Below are 25,879 nucleotides of genomic sequence, written 5' to 3' on the forward strand. Positions count from 1 at the left end.
TACTTTGTATCCTTTAACAATATCCTTGATGTACGCGTTAATTAATATGATAATATAATACTATAGTAATAACAGTATTAGCATGTCGACTAAGTACATTGCAGATTCTATGCAAATTAGTATCTTTATGAGTGCAGGAAAGAAATGGAACTTGGGTAGAGATTTGTTTCATCCTTGAAATATTATATCACAGCACTTTACTTTCGGTATATTTTTGCATTATTATACGCACATTTTATACATATATAAATTTCTCATAAATGCACATATACCTAACATAATACTTAATCTACTTATAAGTAGCTTCCCCTTAAACATAATGAAATAACTTGCGGCTGACCTACTATACTTGCCACTAGAGGGACTTCGCACACCGTAACACAATTCTCTTAGCTGTCCTTTTCCTACAAATATCTAACCTTTATTACTTAGAACTTAGTAACACGTAGCTTCCTTATGTACATAATCTTTTCTTATGTACATAACCTTTTAAATCTTCATCGCTTTCTTATTATTTAAAGAGGAATATGGTATAATAATTATTTATTTTAAAAGTTATATTCTGTTTCTAATTTAAGTTGTACGGAATCAAGTGTGAGATTTCTCAAAGTCACTCTGAAAATTTAAACTGGAATTAGCAGTAGCGGTATATGAGAATGTTACAGGTATGTGTACTTATGTGTTACTGCAGTTGAAATTCCCTGAACTTTCCAGTATGTATAGTAATAAGTACTTATAATGTTGTGTCCCTGTTTCAATCTTCAGTAACTAAAACATAATGCTAATTAACTGTCATTATTATTAACAATCTGTTGCTATTATTATTATTATTATTAATTTTATTACTATGATTAATGCATTTCTTATAAAAAAAAAAAATTCGTCACTTATATAAAAGTTAAAATAAAATTCTTTAGAAAAACTTTTTCTTCAATATATCCGATAAATACCAGCAATACATAAATTTGTACATTTTGTGCGTTCCTCCATCCTTCTCTACCCGCAAATAGAAAACTTCGTGTGATAAATGTCATCCATGCTTCATCCAGGCTATGAGTAAATCGTACACAGTTCGCAGCCGCTACGTATAATAATTCTGAAACGGAGAGAAGTATTTCACGGTGCCTATCGTTGCATCGGGACAAATATCGTGTTTGTCCAACTTCGAGCCGAGAAATAACAAGAAGAATTTTATTTGTCCCTCGGCCTTATTTGGAACTATTGAACCGCGATATCTCTCGTGTTCGACAAGACGGGAGTGGGAGGGGAAATCGAGTGGAGGGGATAAGGCATTGCGCCGCGCAAACTTTGCTAATTTCTTGAAACTCGTGAAACTTCCTTTGGTTACACGATACTCTTAATTCACTTGCCCGAGTTTAAACATTCCCTCGCATTTAGCCGCAGTACGGACGCAGTAGGAATTCAATAAACAAGTTACACGCCGCTTTCTCCTTTGATTTCGAATTTCCTTTCGATCGCGTGAATTAATTAAGGCCACAGGAAATTAATTAAGGGGGGTTCGCGTCCTCTGGTCGTCTCACGCGCTATTTTAAATTGAAAACTTTGCTCCTCCAAGTTTCTCGCGCATATTACGCGTCTTACGAATGTTCTTGTTTCAAATTCGTGGAAACTGAGCGACTGCTTTTATTATTATATGTTATCATGGATTAAATTACATTGTATTACTACTACTATTATTATTATTGTATTATTATTATTATTATTAGAGAAAGACGTTGTTTAAATAAGGTTAATATTGAATGTATTCTTTAATAGAAAATAAACGTAAAAATTATATTAATAAAAATTTTTTTAAGCATGAAAGATAATTGGAATTTTTAAAATGAATATTTAATTTTATTTCTAATAGGAAACACGAGTGAATTAATTATTGAAAAAATGATTTGAATTTACTTTAAAAAAATTTAGTTGAAATCTCTTATTTTCACAATTTTTAAATAAATAGAAAAGTAAAGATATTTTTTTAAATTTTCAGATTAAAATTTTATTTATTAAAATTTACTGTACCGTTTGTTTTTACAATAAACAAAAATTTAACATTTTTCTGATCCTAATATTCAAATATATTCTATAATATGATAAAAAAAAAATCATAAAGCAAATTGTAGAGAGTCTTTTATAAAAGAAAGATTTTAATTTTGAAATATCATTTTTCTTAGCCACGAAAAAAATTTTTTAATGTTTCTAACAACTGAATTTTTCAAATTTTTAATAAAAAAGTATTTTTGAAACAAAGAACTGTGTAAAAATAATAGGTTTCATATTTTAAAACAACAACAATTTTAATTGGCACACTTATTATTGTAACAAACGATGTTTCTTCTTTTTTTTTTTTATCATAAATCGTATTTATGAAACACATTGAAAAATAAGTTGATTACAAATCAGATCTCTTACGAACGTTTTGACGCGTTAATCACACGTTTTTTGTTCCCTTACTTTTATCGTTCGATTCGAAACGTTACCTCTAATTGCGTAGTTAGTCTTTTCGTTCGAGCCGCTCGGGGACCGAACAATCTTGAAAGTTTCTCCTAACAGTTCCCATTTCTGTGAACAATTGATAGTTTCGAAACGATTCCATGCACGTTACTGAAACGTATACAGAGATTAATTAGAAACAAATCTTTGATAAAACTTTCTCAATATTTTCAACTTTATTAAAAATAGTATTCGATATATTATTACAAACAATGTATGTAAAATATATTTGTTTCTAACCTATTCATTCATTAAGAAAAAGTGTAAATCTGTCAATAGTGATTTTAGTGTGTGAAAAATTATAAATAAATATTTTTCATTACATTTCTATAGATAGAGATACTAAATTAAACAGGTTAATTGAACATAACCTAAATCCTATATGTTTAATCTTTGAATTTTTCATTCGTTCATTACTTACCTTAATTTAACCTAAAATAAATTCGAAGTTTCTTGCACAAAAACATATGCATATATATTTATATCAATTGAATTCACGTCGAATACACAAAAATTTATCATCTTGCACAAAGTGAAACGAAGTTTTCAATGTATACCGAATTATTGAATCGAATATAAACATAATTTTCGATAAATTTTTCCAATAAAATTGAAAGTTTTAAAATTCCTTAATTTTACGCGAAAGGAATTTAATAATTTGTTTACATTTATTATCATGATGTAGAAATTTGTTTTTAATTCTATTTTTTTTCGAGAATAAAAAATTCCATCCGAAAGTATTTCGAGTGAAATCGTGTCGCCTAACCTAACTCGGGTATAGAGCAGGAAATATTTCTGACAACTTCGTTGCGCGGAAAAAGTTAGAAGCTTTCGCCGAACATGCTATTTAGTACAGCTGAAGTTATTTACGGGTTAACCTTGTATTTACCAAGCGACTAGCAATTGCAGAAACTCTTATTTTCGGCGTACCGTACGAAAACTGTCCACTCCATTGCAGCTAAGCTCGTGTTACGTTGAATTTGATAAATGCACGTGAATTTGGGTCATAGGATGGAACGAAATCGCGACAATATAAATTGAATCTAATCGTTAATATTGAATAAATTCCTTAGAATTTAAGATTCTAAATATAAATGAATAAATTGAGAAAATTCTTTACGATTTTCTATATTTTTAAAATTTAAAATTTGAATATTTCTACTTCCAATATTTATGAGGAAAGATATATAATATTCTTAATGGATTTTGCTATGAAAAGAAAATATTTTTAAAGATTTTTATTTTAAAATTCTAGATGAAATCGGGAAAGGGGAATCGTAAAAGCTCTTTATAATTTTTTATTATTATCTCAAAAAAAATTTATATCTCAAAAGATTTTATCAAATTTCGTTATTTTAATAATTACGATTACAAAAAATGTATTTAATATTCGTAATAGATTTCATCAAAGATACTAAAGTTTCATAGAAACAAAAATTTTATTAAATTTTTTTATCAATATTTATAATAAATTCTTTAGAATTTAAATTAAATTCCAAATTGTAAAAATTTTTCACAATTTTCTATTATATTTCGAACTATTTCACAACTGTCTCAACATTTATACAAAGAACAAAGAATATATGTGGTGCATCGTATAATATTCTTAATGGATTTTATCATGGAAGACATTAGCTTCATAAGTAGAGAATATTTTAAGAGCAAGGTAAAGGGAAAAAACGTGAAGTTGCAAAAAAGTAGGGACGTAAGAAAAAACGGAAGAAACTGACCGGATGAGAAATGGAGCTTGGAATGAGTGGGGTAAAAGAAAAGAACAATCGACGGAAGAGAGTAATCGTTCGTTTCACCCTGTTTTACCGACTGAGCCGGGAATAGTCGGTCTCAGAGACGGTTAAACGGATAAAGAAGAGCGCACGAGTGGAATGCCAGTAGAATCGCCACTTTGCGATGGTGGGAGGAGATTCTTGCACGTTCCCCAATCGGGAATAGCGACAATCCGGAACGGAACGGAACGAAACGAAAAATTCGACAGCGCGAAAATCGAGAATAACCATGAAGGCCATAAATCAAATCGTGTTTCATATGACTCGAATGCGAGGTGACACGTACGAGCTTCGTGAGTTTTTCGCTTTTGTCCACGATCTGTGTACGCAGTTTATTCCCCATTCAGAATATTTCTGTAGCATTCGCGAATATTTTTCAGTATTATGTATCGATACAAATAAGAGGAGACGGATGTAGAATGGAATAAGAATATTTTGCTGAATATTCGAAGGAAATAGGATTATGATAAATATTGTATAAGTATATGGAATATAATGCAAAGAAAATTTGAAAGTATTGATATACGAGTATTATCATGCTTTGACGATTGCATCTGTCAAAAAATTGTTTGTAGGATAAGCATGAAGTTTGTTGAACGGCGAAAAATTGTTTTCTATGTTTTTTCTTTTTTTTTTTTTTTTTTTACATACAATGGAATTTTGAAAAAATATTGTTGGATGTAATATCCGAAGGAAATGAAATTACCGTAAAATTTATATAAAGTGAAATATAACGCAAAAAAAAAGAAAAAATTGGAAGTACGAGTATAATTATACTTTGCAACTGCATTTGCGAAGAAATTGTTCATAGGATAATGAAGTTTGTTACAAATTAATAAAAAATTTTTCTCTAGTTGGGATATGATATGCAAAGAAAATTTGGAAACACTGGTATACGAATATAATTACAATTGTACCTTAAAAAAAAATCATACCACAGGATAATAAAGTTTAACCAGTATAAAATTGTCATTTTTTTTTCCTTCTCTAATTTCAGATAAAAGAGATAGAATTATAATTCGACCTTTCATCTTCATATTACATTCAACCTATATCACGCTTGCTACGTTACTTATCACGTTTCATTGAATTATTAAATTGTCCAAAGGAATTAATTGTGGATTTTAACTGGATGATGTTTAAAGTTGCATAGCTCGGTTAATATTACATTTATTTAATGGAAATAAAATCCATTATAATTTGTATTCCTTTTCCAACCGGATACCTGCGCTCTCCTCCACTCCGTCGCTTTGAGAAAATCCGATTTTCCATCAATTCATTCAAAACCATTCTTTTACAAAATTTTTTTAGCAAATTTATATAAAAATTCAATTAACGTATATATATATATATATATATACATATATACAATTATTTAATCTTACAGTAACAGATTAAAAGAGTGGCTGATTAACTCGTGGAAAATTCTACGTAATTCTACGTAACAAACGATTCTCATTATTATTGAAAATCAATTTCGGCCAACTTCAAGATACAAAATGGATCGATGCACAGAACTCGAAGTGGAGAATTTCGAAACGTAACAACGTTTACTTTGTCCAACGTTTGCGTTTGCGAAAATTGACGAAAACCAAACTAATCCATTTAAAATTCGATTCGCAATCACCGTGGCGAATAAACAGACGGGCAAACAGTTGAACGTAGCAACTCGAGGTGGGGAGCGAGGTAGAATTATCGTTAAGTAGAAGCCAGCGAGCCTTCGAGTTTAATCGCTCGTTCGATCGAACGGGATCATTCTCTTACGCCGCGTTTTCGCTACTCCCCCCTCCCTCCCCCCCTCCCTCCCTCCTTCTCACTCACTTTCTCACTCACTCTCGCTCTCTCTCTACGAAAATGAAGGGAGGGAACTTGGAGCTTTGAAAGGAACCTGTTGCGAACCACGGTTAGGCGGTGAGCATCGTGTTATGCATCTACTATATACGTGCTCTACGAATATCTGTATCTGGCCATACCGTAACCTCGCTCATTTTGAAGTAATGTATTCTAAACCAATATCTATGCTGATTCTGCTCCGCGAAACAAGATATACGTTGATGTATTTATTTTAAAATACATTTTTTGGAGAATTAAATCCGAAACGAAAATAGAAAAGTTGATACGTAAAAATTTCGAGAACAAGTTTATTTATCAAGTTGCACTATCCTTGTCGCACTGCCACCTCGCTTTATCGCCTTGTCTCGCTTCATCTAACCTCATCTTCGTTCAATCTCAATCGCTCGATAAATGGATAAAAAAAGGACTCGGTCAACATTTTTTCGTTCGTTTTCGACGAAAACAATGGATTTAGACACGTCTTACTTATTGTAATATTTTTTTACGAAATTTTTCTGCAAGAAATTTACGTTTACACGACATAAATTAGAGTTGAATAAATTTTTTATTTATTTATTTTTATTTGTTTTTTTTTTTTTTAAGTGAAATTTAGGACACGTGCGAAGAGAGGGAGAAAAAGAGGGAAAGAGAGAGCTCTAGTTTCGAACATGAAACCATCATTGGAGTGTACATTCAGATTTCTGTCAAATCAAAATCGAGCGCTGGTTGAAGCTACGAGTCAATGCTTGGCCTGGAAGCATTGAGCAATGGGCTCATCGGTTTCCATACAAAGTAGCGTGCTTTTACGAGTAGTGGTTCGGAAGATAGTATACGTGTCTCTTCGGTGGAATCAAGGCAATGGGATTCTCAGCTGACTTAATGATCGATTCTGAAGAAAAGAAAAATGAACGACGCTTAAAGGAATAATTTCTTGAATATTTAAAACTCGTCCAAAAAAAAAAAAAGAAAAAAAAATTACGCGATAAAAAAATCGATAATTTAAACGAGTAACGAATAATTTTCCGTTGTTTATTTTTCGCAATTGTCGTTGTCAAATTTAATTATACATTTTTCCTATCCTTTTCAAAAAAAAAACGTAATCGAACAAAACGAACCGGAGAAATATATATATATATATATATATATATATATATATATATATATATATATATATCGTGTGGATATTTCATTATATAAAGTGAAACTTTTTGTCGAACATCCCCTCTTTTTTTTTTCTGATGTGCAAACCGTATATAGCTTGCCACACAATATTGCATTCTACATTTATGGCGCATCTACAAAATTGAGCACTCGTTTCACATTGGATACGATGCGCAAAAAATTTTCTTTACAAATATTCACAATCGTGTGAAAAGATTTCTGGCGCAGAAAGAAGCGGATTTTATGCTTTATTCTCGCTCGAAAATCTCCAATTTTTTCGAATTTTTATTTTTTCGATAATAAGAGGCAGTCAAGGAATTCAAAATTTGTTTGCTTTTCGCAATTTAAAGATTTCCAAGGTGAGAAACGTATTGAGAGTGTCTAGATATTATTCAAGATTATTGGAAAATTGTTTAAACGATTGAAAAGAGGTAGACAATATTTTAAATATCTTGGAGATAGGGGAAATTTGAAACAATATGATCCTTATTATCCTGCGATAACAAGTATTGGAGACCTGGCTTTATTATAAAATACCACCAAGTTCAAATCTGATTACTGAAACGCCAACAATTATTGCATTGAAACACGGTATATACACTTATTTCAATGCGCCAACTCTGCAATTTAACGTGATCACAATTATTCGTCCGCGTGCATTGTTCCATTAATCATTGTAGCGTGAAACGATGGACATTGATACACATTGTGTACAAACATTTCTATTAAACATTCAAACTAAATTTCTCTTTAGAAATTTGTGAACATGTGAATTCTTTCTCTCGTGAGTAGAAATAGTGGATTGAGATGATTTTGGACGGTTTTTAACAACTTTAGTTCTGTATAATATTTAGTGTAATAAGTTTGATAGGTTAGTAGTGATAAATGTAAGAGAACAAGTTTGAGATTTGAAAATTTTGTTTCGATAAATCAAGGTGTAAAAAAAAAAAGAAAAAAAGAAAATTAAAGCAAGATAATTTAAAATTGAGAATTTTTAGAAAAATGTATATTTTAATGTTTTAACGGATGTTTATATTGTTGTTTTGTAATTCTTTGTTTATAGGTTATTAATTATTATTTTTTTAATATTGAATTTTAAACAGAGTTATTTGTGAAATAATAAAATTCTTGATACTTTATTCGTCGATCTATTTTATTCATCAAACATCTCAATTATCTTTCTAAATTGATAAAATTCTAAAACTAACAAAATATTTTAACCATCGAGTACTTCAGTTATCTCGATTTCACTTTAATTAATAAAATTAAATCAATAATAAAAGTACATGTTTTAAAATTGATTAAATGCAAAAAATAACTGAGATTGAGACATTGATATTCGTGTCGAAAAATAAGAGGCATGATTTAATATTAAATACCTTCTATTTTGAGGTTAGATTGTTCTGTTCAATTCTTTATGATACGCATTATTGCTATGCCCAGAAAGACACGATCTCAATTAGAAAAAGAGATTCCCTTGTTTCAAATTCTCTTGTTTCTTATAATATTAATATTTAGAATGAAGAACACATTCTTAATAATTGAAAGATGCAGATCAAGGTTATATTCTTTTCTCTCCTTAAAAATTTAAAATATTGTATTAAAGAATATTTACTAAAAATATTTTTTATATTTTTTCATTCAATTATGAGATATCTTTGTAATATTAAATGTGAATTGAATTGAAAATGTTTGTCAAAATTTGTGTAATACAAAATTTTTTTTATTTATAATTTACTTACAATCAAATACACTTATTTGCTTATATTTCCTGGTTCACAAAATTGTATAATCTTTTAGATTTCAATATTCTATACATTGCTTCTTACAACTTTACATTATATTTCTCATATTTACTTATTCACTCATTATTTTACATATCCTTCCGAATTACACCAATAGAACAATAGTCTTTTTTCTTATTACTCTCTTTTTCTTCTTCTTGTTCTTTTTCTTCACTGTTACATTGCAATTATAAAATTTCATTCATTACATCTGGAGAGGAGAAGATTGAGAATATTTGTCAAAATTTATGCAATACAAAATTCTTTTTATTTATAATTTACTTACAATCAAATACACTTATTTGCTTATATTTCCTGGTTCACAAAATTGCATAATCTTTTGGATTTCAATGATTTTCAATTTTCTACATATTGCTCCTTAAATTAACTTTAAATTATATTTCCCATATTTAGTCATTCACTCATTATTTTACATATTCTTCAGAATTACACCAATAGTACAATAATCTTTTTTTTTATTACTCTCTTCTTCTTCTTCTTGTTCTTTTTCTTCACTGTTACATTGCAATTATAAAATTTCATTCATTACATCTGGAAAGAAGATTGAGAATATTTGTCAAAATTTATGTAATACAAAATTCTTCTTACTTGAAATTTATTTACAATTTAATATATTTAATTGCCTATATTTCCTAGTTCACAAAATTGCATAATTTTGTAATTTACTTACAATTTAATATATTTATTTGCTTATATTTCCTAGTTCACAAAATTGCATAATCTTTTGGATTTCAATGATTTTCAATTTTCTACATATTGCTCCTTAAATTAACTTTAAATTATATTTCCCATATTTAGTCATTCACTCATTATTTTACATATTCTTCAGAATTACACCAATAGTACAATAGTCTTCTTTTTTATTACTCTCTTTTACTTCTTCATGTTACATTACAATCTTCTTTTTCTTCATTGTTACATTGCAATTATAAAATTTCATTCATTACATCTGGAAAGAAGATTGAGAATATTTGTCAAAATTTATGTAATACAAAATTCTTTTTACTTGAAATTTATTTACAATTTAATATATTTAATTGCCTATATTTTCTAGTTCACAAAATTGCATAATCTTTTGAATTTCAATAGTTTTTAATTTTCAATTTTCATTATTTCTTACAATTTTATATTATATTTCTCATATTTACTCATTCACTCATTATTTTACATATCCTTCAGAATTACACCAATAAGACAATAGTCTTCTTTCTTATTACTCTTTTCTTCTTTTTCTTGTTCTTTTTCTTCACTGTTACATTACAATTATAAAATTTCATTCATTACATCTGGAAAGAAGATTGAGAATATTTGTCAAAATTTATGTAATACAAAATTCTTTTTACTTGTAATTTACTTACAATTTAATATATTTATTTGCTTATATTTCCTAGTTCACAAAATTGCATAATCTTTTGGATTTCAATGATTTTCAATTTTCAATTTTCATTGTTTCTTACAATTTTATATTATATTTCCCATATCTACTTATTCACTCATTATTTTACATATCCTTCAGAATTATACCAATAGGACAATAGTCTTTTTTCTTATTATTCTCTTCTTCTTCTTCTTGTTCTTTTTCTTCACTGTTACATTGCAATTATAAAATTCATTACATCTGGAGAGAAGATTGAGAATATTTGTCAAAATTTATGTAATATAAAATTCTTTTTACTTGTAATTTACTTACAATTTAATATATTTATTTACTTATATTTCCTAGTTCACAAAATTGCATAATCTTTTGAATTTCAATAGTTTTTAATTTTCAATTTTCATTATTTCTTACAATTTTATATTATATTTCTCATATTTACTCATTCACTCATTATTTTACATATCCTTCAGAATTACACCAATAAGACAATAGTCTTCTTTCTTATTACTCTCTTCTTCTTCTTCTTGTTCTTTTTCTTCACTGTTACATTACAATTATAAAATTTCATTCATTACATCTGGAAAGAAGATTGAAAATATTTGTCAAAATTTATGTAATACAAAATTCTTTTTACTTGTAATTTATTTACAATTTAATATATTTATTTGCTTATATTTCCTAGTTCACAAAATTGCATAATCTTTTGGATTTCAATTTTCTATACATTGCTTCTTATAACTTTAAATTATATGTCTCATATTTACTTATTCACTCATTATTTTACATATCTTTCAGAATTATAGGACAACAGTCTTCTTTCTTATTCCTTTCCATCTCTTCTTCACATTGCTTCATCCACTGTTACATTGCAATTATAAAATTTCATTCATTCCACCTGGAAGGAGAGGAGAAAAACGAATATTAATGAGATCGCATTATTTCTCACGAGTGAGCGTGTCAAACTTATGAAAACCAGTTTAACTAAAATTAAACTACGAAACTAAAGGATTTTCATTAGACGTCTCGTGGGACGACCCCTTTCGAGACATCGTGCTGTCCGCGTTTCGCAGGACCCCCCAAGAGGGCGCAACCTGTCCTGTGCAAACTTTTTTAACCAATATCGCTTAACCGTTTCCTCTTCCAGATTTCTTTTTTTTTTTTTTCCAAATCTTTATTAAACGTATATCATATACGGAATTTAATCATCGATTAACTTTTAACGATTTTTCTCGGACTTTTTTCGAGCTTCTTTTTTTTTTTCCAAGCTTGCATTTCAATTAATAAAAGTGAAACAACGTTCGTGGCAATTTCTCGCGTGCTCGTGACGGTTGATTACTTAAGTAATAAATTCAGTTTAAAAGTGCGCTTTTTTTAAAAGGAAAGGAAGGAAGAGGTGAAGATTTTTTTTTAATTTCTTTCTTTTTCTTCAATTTTATAATAGAACGAGGATATCATGATTTTTTTTTTTTTATTCTTTATTTCTTTTTACACTTCAAAATTGTCGATAAAATTAAATCGGTTTTTTTCCCTCTCTCTCTCTGCCTCCCTCCCTTCCCGCGTTTATAATTTACGACAGTTTGAGGAAGTTTTATGGAGAAAATCTAAGATCCATTAATTATGTAGTTGGTAAAGTACATAATTTTAAATTCTTGTTAAATATTCATCGTTGAAGGTTCGATCGAGAAAGTAAGATATAAGAGATATATTTCGTTTTTAAATAAAGAAATTCTATTGCTTTTTAAATTTCTATTTTCGCCCGTTAAAAATGTTAAAATTATCATCGCTGTGTATTTTTAAAGGGTAGTAAATTTCCTCGAGTAATATATTTGAAACGTGGAAGGATAGAAATAATTTCGCTTCGAGTAAAAACTGCGAAAGGAAAGAAACGTTTCCAACATTTTACACATATAAAAAAATTTATAAATATATATACGATAATAAATAAATAAATATATAATAAAAAATTGTTGTTTTTTCATTTTTTGTGAAAAAAAAAAGAAGAAATTCTATTCTATTAATCTCTCAATACAATTACAAATTTTTATATAACGATCAATTTAAAGCGAATTATTTATTTAATTTCTCCTTTTATCAAATTACTCGATCCTTTCCAAAAAAAAAAAAAACGAAAAATTCTACATAAATCTCTCAATAAACACGCGAAATATATATAACAAATACATAAAAAGAAACAATAAGAAAAGCAAAAAATATATATAATCGATTAACAATACCAAAATTTTATTATTATCCATTTAGTATTCCACATTCGTCAAATTCTCTTCTCTAAAAAAGAGAAATTCACACATGTCTATATAAATCGAAATAAAAATTTATTACGTTTATGTCTGATTACGATTACGAAAACTATATACAAAAAAAAAGAAGAAGAAGAAACATTTGGAAAAAAGTACGTATAATCGTGATTGATAAACATTTGGGAAAAAGAAAAGAAACGTCGGGCGAGAAATAGTCAGTCGATAAAAGTAGATTGGAAACGGATAAACGGGGAGGAATTCTCCTTTTCGCGGAGAGAATTCGCGTGCGAATAATCCGGCGGTGGAAACGTGAATTTGCATTCATGCGAGCGTAACAACGCGTGGAAAACACAAAAACTTGGGGGAGGGGATAGAGAGAGGGAATAGAGAGAGGGGAGGGGGAAAGCGATGGAAGTTCGGGTCAGAAATTGTCAGGGGGAGACATAGTGGAGGAACAATGGTGGATAGAAGGATGGAAACGATCGAAAGGAGAGAGAATTCTATTCGTGACGTGACGCGAAAGTTAAATTGTTCCTCGATCATCCAGAAAAAAAAAAAAAAAAAAAAAGAAAAATTGTATCCCAGAGTATGATTCGAATCGATATCTGGCTACATCGAGCCTCGATATTTCTTTTTTTCTCGTTTAACTCGAAAAATCGAAATTCGAATTTTTGTCAAATTCGAATTGTCAATTTTGACATGACTCATTTGCGCTCTCTTCACAAGGGATTGTATATATTGGTTTTGAATTTTCGTTTTTGATTTGTTGGATCTAGACAAAATTCTCTTACATGTGAAAACGCGTGAAAGATAAAAAATGAAAATAGGAATGTTTCCTCAGAAGGGATAAGTTTGAATTTTTGAGGCTTTTTGAAGATTTGGATTCGAGATCTGGAAAGATGAAGAATGAATAAGAAGAAGATGTCTCATCTGAAGAAGTGGTTTCTTAAACTTTTTTTATTTTCAAGTCATTTTTTATTTTCAAGAAGAGTGAAATTGAGAATAGAATTTAGATAGATTCTCTTGTGTGTGAATATATTAAAGATGAAGAATGAATAAAAATTTATACAAGATGTCTCTTCAAAAAAAGATAGTTTGTATTTTTGAGGCTTTTTGAAGATTTGGATTCTAGATCTGGAATCTAGATCTAGATTCTAGATTCTTTTATATGAAAGATAAAGAAAGAATAAGAAGAGAGTCTCTTCAGAAGAAGTGGTTTCTTGAAATTTTTTTATTTTCAAGTCTGAAGAGTGAAATTCAGAAATAGAATTTAAATAGATTCTCTTATGTGTGAATATATTAAAAATGAAGAATGAATAAAAATTTGTACAGGATGTCTCTTCAAAAAGAGATAGTTTGTATTTTTGAGGTTTTTTGAAGATTTGGATTCTAGATCTGGAATCTAGATTCTTTTGTATGAAAGATGAAGAATGAATAAGAATTTTTGAAAAGGTGTCTCTTTAGAAGGAATAGTTTCTTGAAATTTTTCAAATCTGATGAGTGAAATTGAGAAATAGAATTTAGATAGATTCTCTTATGTGTGAATATATTAAAGATGAAGAATGAATAAAAATTTGTACAGGATGCTTCTTCAAAAAGGAATAATTTATATTTCTGAGGGTTTTCATAGATTTGGTAGATCTAGATCATTCTTTTATATGAAAGATGAGTAAGAATTTGTTCACAAGGAATATGAATTTGTATTTTTGAAACTTTTTCTACTTCTAAGTTTGAAGATTTGATGGATCTGTATCAATTATTATTCTCTTGTGAAAGTGTATTAAAGATAAAAAATGAATAAGAATTTGTACAGGATATGCTTCTTCAAAAAATGGTAGTTTATATTTTTGAGGCTTTCTCTGTTTTTAAGTTTGAAGATTTGATGGATCTAGATCATTTTCTTTTGTGAAAGATAAAGAATGAATAAGAATTTGTATAGAGTACAATTCTCTCTTCAGAAAGAGGAATGGTTTATATGATTTTTAACCTTTTTGAAGATGTGATGTTGCATCTAGATTATTCTCTTGTGTGAAACATGTGAAATATGAAGAATAAGAATTTGTACGAGGTGTCTCTTCCAAAAAGGGTTATATTTTTGAGGCTTTCTCTGCTTTTAAGTTTGAAGATTTGATGGATCTAGATCATTCTTTTGTATGAAAGATAAAGAATGAATAAGAATTTGTACAGAGTGGTAGTTTATATTTCCTCTGTTTTTAAGTTTGAAGATTTGATGGATCTAGATCATTCTCTTTTGAGAAAGATGAGAATTTGTCTCCTCAGAAAGGGTAATTTTTTTTAAACTTTTCCATTTTCAAGCTTGAAATGTTGACAAATAGAATTTAGATAAATTCTCTTATGCACAAAAATATATGAAAGATGAAGAGCAAAGAATCGTTTTTTTTTAAAAATAGTTTTTTCAAGAATATTAATTTTTTTTAAATTCATCGAGGATATATTTTTATTATTACAATTAAAAATTAAATTCAATTAATTAGAGAAAACATATTATATTGTGGATAATGTCAAACTGGTGTAAAATAAAAACGTTTTAATATTGTTATACAGATTAAAATTATAAAAATTTTCTTGTAATTATCCAAAAAAAAAAAAATAATAATCGTTCAAAATTTTTCAAAATTTCTATATTCAAAATATGATTAAATTTGTAATAATATTCGATTAATAAACATTCGATGAAAAATATGCAACATACAATACGAAAATTATACGCTTTCAAAATTTAAAAATTCCAAAATGCACACTCGAGAAACGTTTGGGGATCCACGTATAAAATTATCTTTTTTCGGTCACAAGAATTTCACTTCAACGACACAATCATCCTCTCCCCTCCTCCCTTAATACGCGAAACTAGCCATAAAAAAAAACGTTCAAAAGATATCTAGAACCGGAAAATAAAGAAGAATCTCCGGAATCGCAGAGACAATGGAACGAGGATGGAGAGAGAAACATTAGAAACAAAGGAAACCGTTGCCGAGTAAAATCAAAAGATTGAAAAAAAAAAAAGAAAAAGATCGTACGATTTGAAAGAGAGAAAGGATTTTTTTTCGAAGTGCACGCACGTGCAAAATCGGAGGAATTAAGCGGAAAGAGAGGAACCCACAGGAATCCACAGGTGCGGGGCAAAATCCTTTTGTACGATCTTCCTGTTGTCGTTTCACTCTCGAACCCCGTGCAGCCATTTACGGCAGCCATTTATCGAGATCGCGGAGGTTTCGCTTCTTCCTCTCCCCTCTCCTCCTCCCCACCACGAATACTCCTCCTCCTCCCCACCACGAATCTCCTCCTGCGAAATTGGCATAGATAATCTCGAAACCGAAATTTTTCCTCGACCGCTCGTCCCTTCTAATAATAAAACGTAAGATTCTGCGCAAAATATCTTTTTTCCGTTCACAGGAAATGGAATTTCAATTATCGTTGAAAAATAAGGGTAATAATAGCAATCAATAGTTCGAGAAACGTGTCTGTGCGAGTAAATAAATTTGATGGATTTATATCGATGGTGGTTCGTTTGTTTTTCAATTGGAAAAGTCATTTGAAGATGGGTGAAATCGAATTTTCGTTTTTTTGAATCATAATTCTCGATTTTAAGAAGAAAAATTTGTTCAGAATTCTGTCAGGTCATTGTAAAAATGGTTTCGAGATGAAATTGAAACTCATCTCTTCTCCCCTCCTCTTCCTGAAAATGATTCCTCGTTTACGAGAAAATTGCTCTAAAATGTGTTCTATATATATATATGTGTGTGCAAAGTTTCGTTAAAATTAGAATTTTCGAGTTAAGTGAATTTCCCTGTTATAAATTAATTTTCGAATACTTTTATGAGTTATTATATGCATATACATATATATATAATTATTTCGATTTTGTATTTCGACACGGAATTGTTTTTATTTTATTTTATTTTCAATTATTAAATCGTAAAATAAAAAATGCGTGTATGAAAAGTTACGTCGAAAGTAAATGTAAAACCCGAGGGCTGAGGCTAGGAATACTATAAAATTCTACTATTGTAAGTTCCACTCCCGAATATTACGTATCTGCGAATTTGATTGCATAAATATTTCGCGTTCCTGTTTTTCAATATAGAATTGTTGATCGAATGAATTTTATTTTATTTTTATTCTATATTTTATCGTTGTATCGCCGTGAAAAAAAAATATTTATCGAAAATTGACTATAATTCAATTCGGCTATATAATTTTCACCGTCCGACAATAATATATAATTTCAAATATCCATTCTCCCTCAAGAATTCCATTTCGCACGAATATATCTCTGTATATTCCAATACAGAAATTCTTCGACACGTGTCTTTTATCTTTTTAATATCTACTGTAAGATAAAACGGAAAATACCACAAAAATCGAATCGAAGATAAAAGATATTTCTCAGCCAAAGAATCAATCTACGAATTTCGATGTCTTTTCGTCATTTGCAAAAAAAAAGAAAAAAGAAAAGAAAAGAGAGAAGGAAAATTTTCAATTTACATTTTAATTCGCCTGTAATTAAACGCGTAATTCCTCTTCACCTGTTGCTGCAGTTTCGATCTCTAGAGAGGGGCAGAAATAGGAGAAAGAAGAAGCACATATACTATATATAATATATGTATATATATATATCGTGTAGCGCAAGGGAAAAATTAGTCACGTGCCTGTTATGTATGCGTAGCAACGATTTCTAGTGTATTCTGCCAATTTCTGAGTAAATGAGTAAAGGAAGTCGTGACGATTTTAAATACAAGATTCTCTTAAATGAAACTGGTACGTGACCGGATTCCACTTTCTTCCCGCTCTGCAAACGTATAATTCTATACCCGTGCCATTTGAAACGTGGCTGTCACGTAAAATTGGAATTCTGGTTACGGGATTTTCGTACTGCTATCCCCACCTTGTTATTATACAAGAGATAGATACGCATGCGCATTCCAATTTTCTCTAACGTGTTATTAAATCGAATGGAACAGTAGTAAGAACGAACCTATATAATATATTTAAATTAACACCGAGTTTATTTCTTATACGGCGTATCTCGATAAATATTATCACGATCGAATTACGATTATTATTATTACTATTAGTAGCGAAAAACGTTTCGATGGAATATCGAATAGTTATATTTTTTTTTATGCAGTTTTTAATTCCCTAGAAAGGAAATAATTGTAGTAAGAAAAATAACTATTATTTATTTATTAATTATTTATAAAAAGATATATTAAATGTTGAACATGTTAAATCCTATTGAAAACTAGTTAAAAATTTAGAATAATTAATTACTTTATCTATTAAAATATTTGAATAAATTGATTCGATCTTCGTATAACATTTATACACTTATTTGCTATTTGATTATTATTCCATTTCAAACAATAAATTATTGAAATAACTGTCGATGTAAATTTATTCAATTATTAAATTTTGCCTATTTATGAATTCCATTTGCATCTCTTGCACATTTGAAAACGATGGAATAATAGTCGTCTCATTGTGTTGTAACATATTGATCGATATTTTATAGCACTCGTTTACGATACGTTCTTTTTTATCGACCAATTTTTATTTTTAACGTTAATCGAATATTTATCACAGGCATGCTGCGTAGAGATTTTTGAAATTAGAGAATAGAGAAACGTAAATTATAATTTTTTTTATGAAATCTAATAAATATACTGTTAATATTTTTTATTTATTTATCTTTTTTTTATAGAATTCATTTGATACTATTTAATGAAATATTTAATGAAAATTAGAAGAAATCAGAAATTGATTTCGGAATAAAGAAAAATTTAAATTATTATAAAACGGTGGATGTAAATTTTTATAAAAATGTACAAAGGAGAATCGTAGAAACGAAACGAAAAATTTGTGCGCGTTCTAACGGCGATAGTCATGTTGAACATGTGTGAATATCTGAAAATTTTTCTCTACGCACACAGTAGGGAATAACGCTTAGGTTGACAACTTTCGATATTTACTCCCAAGAGTATTTTCCGCAAATTGATATCATTTTGAGAGTGACTTTCACCCTCAACGCAGTAAGGACAACAAATAAACCGACTCTGGAAAATTTTTAAAAATTTTCTCAAATATATCTTGAAACTGTGTCCACTCCATGCCACACCGAAGTCTTATAATTTATTAGAAATTTAAATCAAGAAGAAAAATGATAAAAAAAAAAGAATATATCTTTTCGATTTAAATTTCTAAATTATTGATTCTAAATTATTCGAAATTTAAATAAAGAAGAAAGCTACTAAGAAAAACAAACTTCCTCCTCTCAAAAAAAAATCTTAATTTAAATTTAAGAAGAAAAATCTTCTCAACTTAAATCTCTGAATTATTAAAACTATTAAAAAAAAAAAAAGCAAACTTCAATTTCTTTTCTCAAAAAAAATCTTGATTTAAGTTTCAAAAAAAAAAAGAATCTTAAATTTTTAAATTAGTAATTTCAAATTATCAAAAATTTAAATTAAGAAAAAAATAAATCTCAATTTCTTCTCTTAAGAAAAATATCTTCTCGACTTAATTTCTAAATTCTAATTTTTAAAAATTTAAATCAAGAAGAAAAAAATCTTCTCAACGTAAATTTCTGAATTACCAATTATTAAAAATTATTAAAATTATTTAAATCAAGAAGAGAACTACTACTAAGGAAAACAAACCTCAATTCCTTCTCTCAATATTTATCTCTCAAAATTGCATACCGTATATACATCCTTAAAACAAGTGTGGACGCGGCTTTACGTCTAAGCACGGGCCACTTTACGATTCGATATCATTTCGAGCATAAGACGTGCAGGTACAGGACGTGGGCTCGCGAGAGGAAAAATCGATCGAGGTCGAGGAACAAGGAATTCCCGAAAGGGGATTTTCTTCTGTTCCACCGAGCTCATCTCCCTCCCCCCCCTTCTTCCACCTGTCTGTCTCTCCCTTCTCTTCCTCTCGTTAGCACAACTACTCTCTCTCTCTCTCTATCGTGCCCGCATTTCAGAAAGAATAAAAAACAAAAAAAAAGGAAAATGGAGAAAAAAGTGTATATATGTGTGTGTGTGTATGTGTGTATCGAGGGATCGTTTCGATGATTAAGATAGACTGTTCTTTTTTTTTCAACTCGGCTGAAAAAAAAATGAGTCTTTCATAGGATATGTTTCACCACTAATCGTAATGATGTTCGATCGGTAGTGGTTTCGGTGGTGTGTCGTCGAATGCGCTCGATGACACGTTTTTTTCCTCCCTATATTAATATTGAAAGACATAATGTATGCACCGGGTTAAATATTTTGCATCGCGAAAAGAGGGATAAATTACTATTTTTTTTTTCTTTTTTCTGTCGCGTTTTTTAGATTGGAAGATGGAATATATATATATATATATATTCATAGGAAAGGCAATTTCTCTTCTTTTCGATCCGAGGTAAAAGAGAATCGCAAAATTGAGAAGAAATAAATTCTTTAAGAAAGATTATTTTTTTCAAGCTCGTCTTTTCATGAAAGAAAAACCCTCGATTTCACGCAAGATTTAATTTTGTTGAAAAGAAATAAGAGAAATGATGGAATATTAGGGAAAGAGTAGTTATAGAATAATTTTCATTTTGTCGATAAAAAAAGTGACACACGATTAAGAAGAAATGGCAGAAATGGATAAATTTTTACGGTATTTAAGAAAGATTGGAATAATCGAAAGGATAATAATTTTTTCAAGATTCTCATAAAAGAAATCCTAAAAATTTTACGTAAGATTTAATATTCTTTTAAGAGAAAAAAATGGGAAGATATGGAATATATAGGGAAAGAATAATTCTAGGATAGTTTTCAATTTTCAGTCTAAAAGATAAAAGAGAGGTTAAGAAGAAACGATGAAAATGGATAAATTTTTATTTTGAAATTATTGGAATACTGAAATAAATTTATTAAAATAAATTAATAAATTTTCTTTCCATCTCGATATAAAAAATTGGAGAAAAATCAGAGATCAGAAATACTTGGACATGTATCAAAATTGTGATATTATACATTTCATACTTGTAAATTAAAGATAAACAGGCGCGTGCACGAAACACGATTTTCTGGTTATTAAACTTCAAAGTTGTTATAAATATATGATTATATTTTGATTATAAATACGATGTACTCGTGGTACGTGTAATTTTTGCGTGTAACGAAAGAGAAAATTTTGTAAAATGATGGAATTCGAAAATAATACATTTAATTCGATTCAAAATTGATTATAAAATTTAAATGGTTGGAATTATTTTAATTCGTCATCGTTTTAATATCAAAAATGCCATATCGATATTGTGCTTAATTTTCAATTACAATAATAATAATAATGATAACAAAGATACATATGATAAAATTACATATAGAATTTAATCAAATTTTTTTCTCAATTAAATAACATACGCTTCCACATATACGTTACGAGATATTTATCACACATAATCTCAATTCATCACATTATGTGTTGCAATATCCTTTTATCATTTCATCCCAAAAACCATATTAAATCCACGAAATTAACATATAATATAAAATATTTTGCACAAATATAGCCACATAATTATCGAAATGTTCGCGCGATATTCCAATATATTTATCATCTCATCCTCGAATCCGTATCAAATCCAATTAACATATAACATAAAATATTTAGCACAAATATCGCGCGTAACCTCAACGGATAATTATCGAAACGTTCGCACGATATTCCAATATATTTATCATCTCTTCCTCGAATCCATATCAAATCCACGAAATTAACGTGTAACTTAAAATATTTAACACAAATATCGCATATAACCTCAAAAATTATTGAAACGTTCTCATGATTCTTCCGAAATATTAATGGCAACATCCTTTTCTCATCTCAAATCAAATTATAACTTGTGTACAACTCGAAATATTAATAACACGTTCATAATTTCAAAACATAATTATCGAAAACATTCTGTCATTTTATCCTCAAAATCATATCAAATGAAATCAACAATGTACAATATACAATGTTCAATACACAAGTTTCAAATATTCCAAAATATTAATCACAATATTCTTTTTATCATTTCATTCCAAATTTAAATTAACTTGTATAACATAAAATATTTAGTACAAATATCGGTCATAAATTCAAAAATTATCGAAACGTCACGATTCTTCCAAAATATTAATCACAAAATATTAATCATACTTTTTATCATTACATTCTCAAATTAACGTACGCAACTTGAAATATTTAACACAAGTATCGTTCATAACCTCACAAAGTAATTATCGAAACGACGATTTTTCTCGCAAAATATTAATAATCGCGACATCCTTCTATCATTTCAAATTCACAACGAATAAAATATTTAGCACGAATATACGGGCATAATCTCAACGCATTAATTATCGAAACGTTCGAGCGGAAAAAAATATCAATTGTGCATCGTATCGCCTTTTACCATTTCATCCACGAATCTACACGAAACTTTACGACGAAGTAAACCTCTCGATCATCGCGACGTCGATCCGAACGAAATATTTTTCATAAAGATACACATTTATCTCTCTGTCTCTCTCTCTCTCTATTGCGCGCGCATGTTAACTCGGTCAAACGTTATAGCGCTATATTATTGTACGTGGTATATTTTCGTGTCGAACGCGAACTAGGACAGGCGTTATACGTCACCGATTTTCATAATGATATCGCAATTAACTCCGATCTCTCTTTCCCTAACTAAATACAAGTCTTTCTCTCTCTCTCTCCCTCTCCCTTTCTCCCTCTTTCTCGTAGCTCCCTGGAGAAGACGCTCGGTTGTCGTTATTATTTCAGATGTATATTTATCCACGACGACGTTTTCTTTGACACACCTCCTCCTCCTTACCCTTGTATAATAATACACCTTCATCTCCCGCCTCCTCCCCTTCCCTTGCCCTTTTTCCTTTTCGCCTCGAAACCGGATAACCGAAGGAAAAATAATCAATCATCCTCGACATCTCGCAATTTTCTCCTTTCGATCATTCCTCCTCCACTTCTCCCCCCTCCCTCTCCCTCTCCTTTTGCTCGACTCGTGTTGTTCCCACGCGGGGGAATACCCGTGAAACAAACTTGCTTCCAAGGAATTAATCCTCTCTCCCTCTCTCTCTCTCTCTCTCTCTCTCTCTCTCTCTTTTCTTTGATTTGATTCGGAAGGAATGGAAAGTGGAATAATGGAAGATCGTTTCTTTTTCTTCTTTTTCTTCGTGGAAATTAATCGATCGAAATTATTGATTAGAGAGAGAGAGAGTTTGAGGAGAGTTGGCTAGATGTTGGTCCAGGATTTTACACCGTATTAAATCGTATTTTCAAGAAAGTATTATTGTATACAACAGGATACTGTTATATATAAGACAATGTGTTACGATACTTTGAAATGCACACGATTGTGATCGTCGAGTAGGATGAAATATATCATATTCGAATTATCGAAAGATTGTCTGGTGAAAATAATTTTTCAATTCAAGGAAAAATTAAATGCGCACGCGTGTGTTATTAGTTTTGAAAAATGTGATGGATTATGCTGGTAGACGATATTAAAAATGTTGGTTGGGAATAAAAATAAGATGTAATGGAATGAAATTTTTTTGTTTAAAAATGAAAATTTAATAATATAATTTTGAATATTACGATGATTTTTTTTTCTCTTTTTGAAATTAAAAAGATTATTATGGTTGAAACATATGGAATTTGATGATACAATTTTATTGTTTATTTATTTTTTTTTTTAAATTGGATATTTTTACGGTGAATAGAATGTTTATCTAAAAATTTGCAATTCTGCAGTTGCGTTCTTTACTCGTGCAAGCAAAACGTGTGTACAAGAAATGATATACATCATATGTGGGATCCATGCCAACCATTGATTCACTACTCGAAAACAATGAAAAAAGTTCGCATAAACACGAGTCTTATTTGACCTTGTTTACGAAACGTAGCAAATTTCTTGTTCTATTATTTGAAACCTTCATAGGGAATGATCCAATTCTTCTTTTGTTTATCTACAAAATTTTCCATCATTCGAAATCTTCGTAGCGGATGATTCGATTATTGATTGATGATCGATTTATATCAATCGATTTTTGGACGAAAAATTTCCAAATAAATTCTCATTCCGTTTTGAAATTTTCAGAGGGGGGGTATTATTCGATTAATCATCGATTTTTGGGCAAGAAATTCTCATTCCATCGTTTAAATTTTTTACAGGGTATGATTCGATTATCAATCGATTTTCGAAAGATAAATTTTCCAAGTAAATTTTCATTCCATCATTTGAAATTTCCACGGAGGATGATTCGATTATCGATCGATTTTTTGGACGAAAAATTTCCAAATAAATTCTCATTCCGTCCATTTGAAATTTTCGCGAAGGATGATTCGATTATCGACAAAAAAATCCCCAACTAAAATCTTCACAAGAGACGATTTGATGATCGATCAATTCTTCCCTCGAGTCGAAAAAATTGGATCATCATCGAGATCCGTTCCTTCCTTCCTTCTTCTTTTTCTTTCTCAACGCATTAAATTGAAAATCACACACTCTTTGTCACGTTTAAGGGAAATCCGTCGATTTACACACAATTCGTATGCGCAGAGTTCGGGTCGCAATTACAGTATAGCGTGAAGCTAGGTTGAATCCAGTTGGTTTCGACTCCGGCTATCCCAATGGTGCGCTCGAACCTAATTCTCGGCTCGTCCAGCGCCCGTGTAGGACCTTAACTGTACTATCCGACCGACGTTTATCGTCACCCATTAAAGAAACAATTGGGTCGTTGCCCGCCATCTATCGCATCGCGAATACTCTACCTATTTCGAACTATTTACAAAATCGAGAGAAAAGTTTGCCACCGTTGTTCGTTTCGTTTGTTTTCCTTAAAAAAAAAAAAAAAAAAAAAAAAAAAAAGTACCATTCGACGAGTACAAACTAATAAAAAAATTAGACAGCATACATTTTTTTAATGTATAAATATCTAATTTGTAAAGAAAGAGGAATAAGAAGAGAAAATGAGAAAACGATTTATTCTAATGCTTTTGCTTTCATTCTTTTCTTTTTTTTTTTTTTTTTTTTTTCAAAAGGAAAAAGATCTTTAACGGTGGTTAAAGTAGCGGTGAAAACATACACTGAATAAACGTGGCTAACTACGTGAGTCAAAGCGAGAAAGAAGAAAAGTGGTGGTACTGTTTTAATTCCTTTTTTTTTTTTTTTTCAGTCTTTTGAAAAAGAAAAAAATAATTTAAATATAAAGTTCAGGCTCAGTGCGAAAATATGCATTATACATTCAGAACAAATAAAAAAAGGGTCTAACTATAAGGAGAAGTAGAGAAGAAGAAGAAAAGAAGAAGAAAGAATGGAGACAATGTATCCAAATATTGGCTCCAAAAGACAATCCTTCCTCTCGACGATCTCTCCGTTTCACGACAATTTTACTCGCAATCTTTCTCAATAAGTCTAAAATCTTCCCTCCCACCCCTCAAAAAAAAAAGAGAAAGAAAAAAAAACAGTAGGAAAAAAAAAACGAAGAAAAGTTTCAACCGCGGAAGCAATTTAGATATTACTTACGTGGAGAGTGGTTCTCTGCTGTCTGAAGAGAACTGGCGAACAAGTGGAAGAGGGGTAAGAGTGAAAAAAATAAGACGTGAAAGGTGGTGTGTTCGTCTGAAAGAAGAAAGAACGGGCAGAGAAGAAGAGGGCAAAAAAGAAGGGGAAGAGAGAGAGAGAGAGAGAGAGAGAGACAGGAGCGAGGATAGAAAGCCGCATAAATGAAAACGCCTGTGAAAACATAAGGTATTCCAACCGAGGAAGAAATAGGCACCGGAAGAAAAAACGAATGGATCCGATGTTTTAACCCTCTTCAACCGCTAAATACCCGCCATTTCGATGCCAAAGATGCACTTTTGCGAAAATTTTCGAATTCCTCGAAATGATATTGTACAGTCGGTATTGCAGAGGATTATCGGTGGAAATTTCTCGATTGTTTCTTCGATACCTTCGTTTGCCCTATAAATATCCATTATCTCGACGCGGAGACGTATTTTTCAAAGAAGAATCTTTTTCGAAAAAAATTCTCGAATCTTCGAGAAACGACCGGGATCACCGAAAGAAATCTCTCGATTTTTCCTTTGCCGTCT

At 29.9% G+C, this 25,879-nt stretch overlaps 1 protein-coding gene and 1 long non-coding RNA gene across 4 annotated transcripts in view; one reads left to right on the forward strand and one right to left on the reverse strand.

The window, feature by feature from the left end:
• The window catches only part of LOC726017 (lachesin), a 79,193-nt gene that overhangs the window by 24,531 nt on the left and 28,783 nt on the right, over positions 1 to 25,879 (forward strand). The gene's annotated exons all lie outside the window — the stretch shown is intronic.
• On the reverse strand, positions 141 to 3,110 carry LOC107965080. Its single transcript, XR_001704548.2, has 3 exons — positions 2,921 to 3,110; positions 2,487 to 2,610; positions 141 to 1,096 (listed from the first exon to the last, which is right to left on the reverse strand). It is a non-coding gene; the product is annotated as an uncharacterized LOC107965080 (long non-coding RNA).

This window comes from Apis mellifera, linkage group LG10, assembly GCF_003254395.2.
Source record: "Apis mellifera strain DH4 linkage group LG10, Amel_HAv3.1, whole genome shotgun sequence".
NCBI lineage: Eukaryota > Metazoa > Arthropoda > Insecta > Hymenoptera > Apidae > Apis > Apis mellifera.